This window comes from Engystomops pustulosus, chromosome 5 (assembly GCF_040894005.1).
Source record: "Engystomops pustulosus chromosome 5, aEngPut4.maternal, whole genome shotgun sequence".
Taxonomy (NCBI): domain Eukaryota; kingdom Metazoa; phylum Chordata; class Amphibia; order Anura; family Leptodactylidae; genus Engystomops; species Engystomops pustulosus.
Genome location: NC_092415.1, coordinates 127,479,401 through 127,486,250, shown reverse-complemented (window position 1 = coordinate 127,486,250; position 6,850 = coordinate 127,479,401).

Genomic DNA, 6,850 nt, shown 5'->3' with positions numbered 1-6,850 from the left:
CCCCCACCGAGTAAGAAACCCAGAATCGAACCGGATTCTTCTCTATCTGAGGAGGGAAACGATTCTGAAACCCCTTCATGCTCGTATATAGAAGGGGATGATCCTACGGACTCACAAAAAGCAGAGGATACACTTCATCTGTTTCAGTTTGAGGAACTTGATGGTCTTCTAAGGGCAATAAGACAGACCCTGGAGATTGAGGAGGTTCTTCCTCCCAGGTCCAAGGAGGAGGAATTATTTGGCGATCTGAAGGCTAAGCGTCAGAGGGTGTTTCCTTTGAAAGAAACCAGCTCCTTTAAAGTGTCAGAGGAATGGCGAGAACCAGAGAAGAGAATCGTTGTATCCAAAATCTTCAAGAAGAGGCTTATGTTTGAACCTGAGGAGTCCAAAGTGTGGGACACTTGCCCAAAAATGTATGTGCAGGTCACGAAAATTGTGAAAAAAACCGACCTCCCCTTCGAGGACTCTAAAGGACTCGAGGACAACTAAAGGACCCAATGGACAGGAAGCCGGACTCTCTGTTAAGGAAGGCCTGGGAACTTCTATGCTCAGTCTGAAGACAAATCTGGCTTCCACATCAGTGGCAAGGAACCTGTTGTATTGGTTGAACGAGCTGGAGTTCCACATCAAGGAAGGAACACCAAGGTCAACAATCTTGGAAAATTTCCCACTGCTGAAATCAGCAACAGCTTTCCAGGCAGATTCAGCGGCAGAGGGAATCCGTTTCTCCTCCAAAGAGGGGGCGCTAACTGGACCAGAACTGGATGCTATACTTGAGAGAGCTTCAGATAAAAAGGGCTTTCCTGAAAGATCGACACCCAAGAAACAGCCCTTTCGGGACGTCAGAAGGATTCGTACAAGGATAAAGGGAAATGGGGACGCTGGAGCTACCCGAAAGGAGGTAAAGGAAGAGGGTTTCTCTTCTCCTCCCCAACAGATCCAGGTAGAAGTAAAAAACAATGATGCCATGTTAGGGGGAAGATTGCTAAGGTTCAGAGAAAAATGGACAGAGATCACTTCAAATCCCTGGGTCTTAGATATTTTGCTACATGGTTACAATATTGAGTTCTGCAAGCTTCCTCCTACAAAATACATGCCACCTTCTAAATCTATGTCACTTACATCCCACAGCCTAATATGGCAAGAAGTATCTTCCCTGTTGTCTTCTGGTGTTATTGTACCTGTTCCACAAGATCAGGAAAAATCTGGCTTCTACTCTTCTCTCTTTTTGGTGAAGAAACCGAATGGCACAAACCGGCTGATTATCAACCTTGGGGGTCTCAACAAGTTTATCATCTACCGAAAATTCAGGATGGAGTCTGTAAGATCAGCCACTCACATTATTCACAAAAATGCATTAATCTGCACTATAGACTTAAAAGATGCATACTATCACAACCCTGTACATCCTTTCTCTCAGAGATTTCTAAGGTTTTCTGTTCTGTCTCCAGAGGGTTCTACTCTGCACTTTCAGTTTTGCGCACTCCCCTTTGGAATATCTTCTGCACCAAGAACCTTTACAAAGGTGATGGCAGAGGTTGTGGCGTCTCTCAGGCTACAGGATGTACTGATCGTCCCGTACCTAGACGACTTGCTTATCATTGGTCAAGACAGAGAGAGCTTACTCTTTTCAAGAGATCTCACCCTAAAGACCTTAGAGAAGTTGGGATGGATAGTAAATTATCAGAAGTCAGAGCTCTTACCAGCTACAGTGAGAAAATTCCTGGGTGTAAACTTGAACTCAGTTTACCAAATGTCGTTCCTTCCACAGGACAAGGGAGACCACATCAAAGATAAAGTAACGAAGTTCAGGAAGAGATCGGTGATCTCCATCAGAGAAGCCATGAAGGTCTTCGTATCTCTGACAGCCTGCATATCCTCAGTGGCCTGGTGTCAGGCTCACTCCAGAGTTCTCCAGGGGTGCATCCTAAGATCCTGGAACAGAAAACAAGAGGATCTGGACAGGAAAATACCGATTCCTCCTGCTGTCAAGAAGGACTTGTTGTGGTGGATGGAAGACGGGAATCTGAGGAGAGGAATATTCTGGTCAAACGATCCTTACATTCCAATCCAAACAGATGCGAGTCAGACAGGCTCGGGAGCGGTAATGCCTCAGCATTTCTCTCAAGGTACATGGACAGAGGAGGTCGCAAGGAAGTCCTCAAACTTCCAGGAGCTACAAGCTGTATGGGAAGCTCTCGGCCCAAACACTCCTCTCTTAGCTCACCACCACCTACTCATATTGTCGGACAACACGACAACAGTCTCCTATATAAAAAGACAGGGGGGAACCAGGTCCCCTCTTTTGAGCGCCCTAGCTCAACAAATATTTTTGTGGGCAGATCATCATACCCTGTCAATATTGGCCACTCATGTTAAGGGCACAGAGAACTCAAGGGCGGATTTTTTAAGCAGAAGAAAGATTTTCCCAAACGAGTGGAGTCTCTAGGAAGAGGTCTTCAAAGAACTGGTATCCCTGTGTGGTCATCCTCAAGTAGATTTGTTCGCAACAAGGGAAAACACCAAGTGCCATCATTATTTTTCTCTACAAAAAGGGGAGAGCAGGCAACAGCTGGATGCGTTGTCTCACTCCTGGGACAATCTACTAGCCTACGCCCCCCCCCCCAAATTCCCCTGATCGCCAGGGTCCTGGGAAAGATATTCCAGGAAAACACCAGGACGATTTTCATTTGCCCAAACTGGCCGAAGAAAAGCTGGTATCCACTCCTGAAAAGGATGTCACCACAAAGCCCAGTCATTCTTCCTCTGTCAAGGGACTTACTGCATCAGGGTCCAATCTGTCACCCAGATCCGGGAAGGTTACAGCTGTCTGCCTGGATCCTGAATCCAGCTACCTAAGATCTCAAGGACTTTCGTCTGAGGTTATCAAGACCCTGAAGGCAAGTAAGAAACCAGTCACTTTTGCTATCTACCATAAAATATGGAAGAGGTTCTGTTCCTTCTGTAAGGACAGTCCACCTTCCCAGTCTAACCCTAATGTTTTACAGGTACTCGAGTTTCTCCAGAGGGGTCTGGAAATGGGGTTGTCTACCAGCACCCTGAAGGTCCAGGTGTCGGCGCTTAGTGCTTTCTTCGACCAACCCCTCATAGAACACAGGTGGGTCAAAAGGTTTATTAAAGCGACCTCTAGATTGAAGTCCAAGACTGTTAAGAAATCGACAGCATGGGACTTAACATTAGTGTTGAATGCCTTAATGAAAGAACCATTTGAACCTATTGACTCCTACAGTATAAGAGACTTAACGTTTAAGACGGTATTCCTGATAGCCATCACTTCTGCCAGAAGGTTAGGTGAACTTCAGGCTATATCTATTAGAGAACCCTACATGAAAATTCTAGACGATAGAATTGTACTGATGTTGGATCCAAATTTCCCCCTCAGGAATCGCGGTGAGAGGGGGGAATGGGAGTCCCAGGTAACCCCAGGTGGCTGCACAAAATCCCCCGCCGAGGCTTACCGGAGGGTGGACACGGGGTGCGTATGGTGAAGGCTGCAAAGTGCAGTGCAGACTGGGTGCGACTGACTCCGGCGTGCGCAGGAGTGGAGACGGCTGAGCGCAGGATTTCGACTCTTCCCCGCAGCGGTCTTCAGGAAAATGGTGCCGACTCCACTTCCGGCGGGGACCGGAAGTGGCGCTCCGTTCAGTGTCCCACGTGGGAGTGACGTCACGAGCGGGAGATTTGCAAAGGGAGATCCCACAAAGGAGTCCTGTGTGTTGTTCTAACACTCACAGCCAGCCACAGGAGCCACTCCAGTTGTTGGAAGAAACTGAGTTGTACCCTCTCCACTGGATAAGATGAGTTCTAATGAAGGTGGTAGAGAAACGGTGGACACCGCTACGGTAAAGTTTGGGTAGAGGGATAGTCCGCTGATTAGTGAGTGCGGCCTTACCATGCCTTTAAACTGGTTCTGATGATGTCTTATGTGATTTTTTGTTTTAGAGGGAAGAATCGCACAGGGGAAAAGCCACGAATCGTGCATGTAGAATCTGTGGAGATAATCTGCCTGACTCATATTTAAAAACCCAATTGTGACCAATGTGTTCAGCGCCTGTTAGCACAGGATCAGTCAGCCTTGTTTGAGTCCTTGCGTATGCTAATCCAGCAGGAGGTGCATAGTTCTGTGCAGGAAATGAGGAGATCCCTCAGGTCTGAGAATTCCCCAGGCACTTCCAGGCATTTTGAAGATTCTGGCCCTAGTCCGGAACAGTCATCTGAGGCAGAAGAGGAGGACAGGTCAGGCAGACCCCTGTTCCCTATTGAAGACATTGATCATCTTATTAAATTAGTAAGAGCGACCATGGAATTGGAGGAAGAAAAGGAGGAGCGCTCCGTATCGGACGTCATGTTCCAGGGTCTAGGAGAAAGGAAGAAAAAGTTTTTTTCCTATCCATGAGAATATTTCCTCCCTTATCCAGGCAGAATGGCGAAAGGCGGACAAAAAGGTTTTTGTCCCTAGGGCAATGAAGAGGAAATATCCTTTTCCAGAAAATGAGACGGAGATCTGGGACAAGGCACCGAAGGTAGATGTTGCTGTTTCTAAAGTCTCTAGGAAGAGTGCGCTTCCGGTGGAGGATTCAGGTGTGCTTAAGGATCCCATGGATAAGAAGGCAGATGGCTTTCTAAGGCGCTCCTGGGAGGCTGCAGCGGGCGCATTTAAACCTAACATCGCTGCCACATGCGTCTCTAGATCTTTATTTGTTTGGCTTTCCCAGCTGGAGGAGAAAATTTAAGACCAGTGCTTCTAGGTCACATCTTATTTCAGAGGTTACCACTGCGCAGAAGGCCTCAGCCTTCTTAGCTGATGCCTCGGTGGACGCCTTACAGTTGTCAGCAAGATCGGCGGCTTTATCCAATTCAGCCAGATGGGCCTTGTGGCTGAAAAACTGGGCAGGTGACCTTCCATCTAAGAGCCATTTATGTAGTATCCCTTGTGAGGGGGAGTTCTTATTTGGATCTGCTCTAGATAACATCTTGGAGAAGGCAGCAGACAGAAAAACGGGATTTCCTAGTACAAGACCTCAGGAAAGGAAATTTTTTCGCCCCTCAAGGCGGTTTAGATCTCCCCAGAGATCCGGAGACAAAGGAGGGATGGCGATCCTCAAGAAAATCTAGGGCAGTGGTGGCGAACCTATGGCACGGGTGCCAAAGGCGGCACTCAGAGCCCTTTTGGTGGGCACCCAGGCTATCGCCCCAGCACACCAGACAAGACTCAAAGAATCTTCCTGCAGTTCCAAGCAACTTAAAAGATGCAGCTTTCAGTCATATTTTGATACTAAATTCACTACAGGCAGTCCCCGGGTTACATACAAGATAGGGTCTGGAGGTTTGTTCTTAAGTTGAATTTGTATGTAAGTCGAAACTGTATATTTTATAATGGAAGTTCTAGACAATTTTTTTTCTTTTGCCCCAGTGACAATTGGAGTTTAAAAATTTTTGCTGTAATTGGACCAAGAATTATCAATAAAGCTTCATTACAGACATCTTACAGCTGATCATTGCAGTCTGGGACTATAGTAAAGCATCCAGAGAGCTTCACCAGAGGTCACAGTGGGCAGAGGGGTCCGTCTGTAACTATGGGTTGTCTGTAAGTCGGGTGTCCTTAAGTAGGGGACCGCCTGTACTTAGAACTGTAGGAAGAGGGAGAATGAATAGACAGGGCTGAATTATCTTTGGAGGACCTCCTGGCCCCATGATTTTCTCTGTACAGAGGGACACTGGAAAGAAGCTAAAATGATGAAAATTTTCCATCTTTGTACTGTGGTGCTGTCCTCAGGAGGCCAATATGATTGAAAGTTGTTGAACAGGGAGCAACAAGTTATTGCTTTAATTTTTGGTTGGCACCACGCAATAAATAAGGGGGGTTTTGGGTTGCTTTTTGGGCACTTGGCTGCTCTAAGGTTCGCCATCACTGATCTAGGGGCTTCATGTTCTCCCGACATAAGGATTCCAGTAAACGCCCCAGTCAACAATAACGCCTGGGGTCCAGTGGGGGGGAAGACTCTCCCTGTTCAAGGAGGAGTGGAGAAAGATCACAGGGAGCATATGGATCATGGGGATCATACAAGATGGTCTAAAGTTACCTTTTCTATCCCCTCCCCCGCAGTGTTTCAGGATAACATCAGTGCCCGGAAGAGCAGCAAAACAGGCTCTGGAAGCAGAGGTGAAATCCTTATTAGAGAAAGAGGTGCTCAGGTAAGAGCCACTTCAAGATCAGGGGACAGGATTCTATTCAACCCTGTTCCTTATAAAGAAGCCGGATGGCTCCCTCCGTACCATTCTAAATCTAAAACCACTGAATTGCTATCTGCGGGTGGACAAATTCAAGATGGAGTCCATAAAGTCAACCATAAACCTACTCTTTCAGGATTGTTATATGGCTTCCATAGACCTAGCAGATGCATATTACCACATCCCTATTCATCCAGACAGTCAGAAGTTCCTGAGAGTGGCGGTAATAATGAATGGCAAGATAGAGCACCTCCAGTTCAGAGCTCTACCCTTTGGAGTGGCTATAGCTCCGAGAGTCTTCACGAAACTGATATCAGAAGTAGGAGCCTACATACGGAAACATCAGGGCACTTTCGTGCCATATCTCGACGACTTCTTGCTGATTGCAGGTTCGACAGAAAAGTTAGAGATCCAGATAAAGGTGGTACTGAAGATTCTACATCGTCTAGGTTGGATGGTGAATCTGAAAAAATCCTCCCTTACTCCTGCCAGGTCAAAGATATTTCTAGGCATCAGATTGAATTCCATTCAGCAGAGATCTTTCCTTCCACAGGACAAAGTGGTGAAGATAGTAACCTCGGTGGAGAAGTTGTACAGA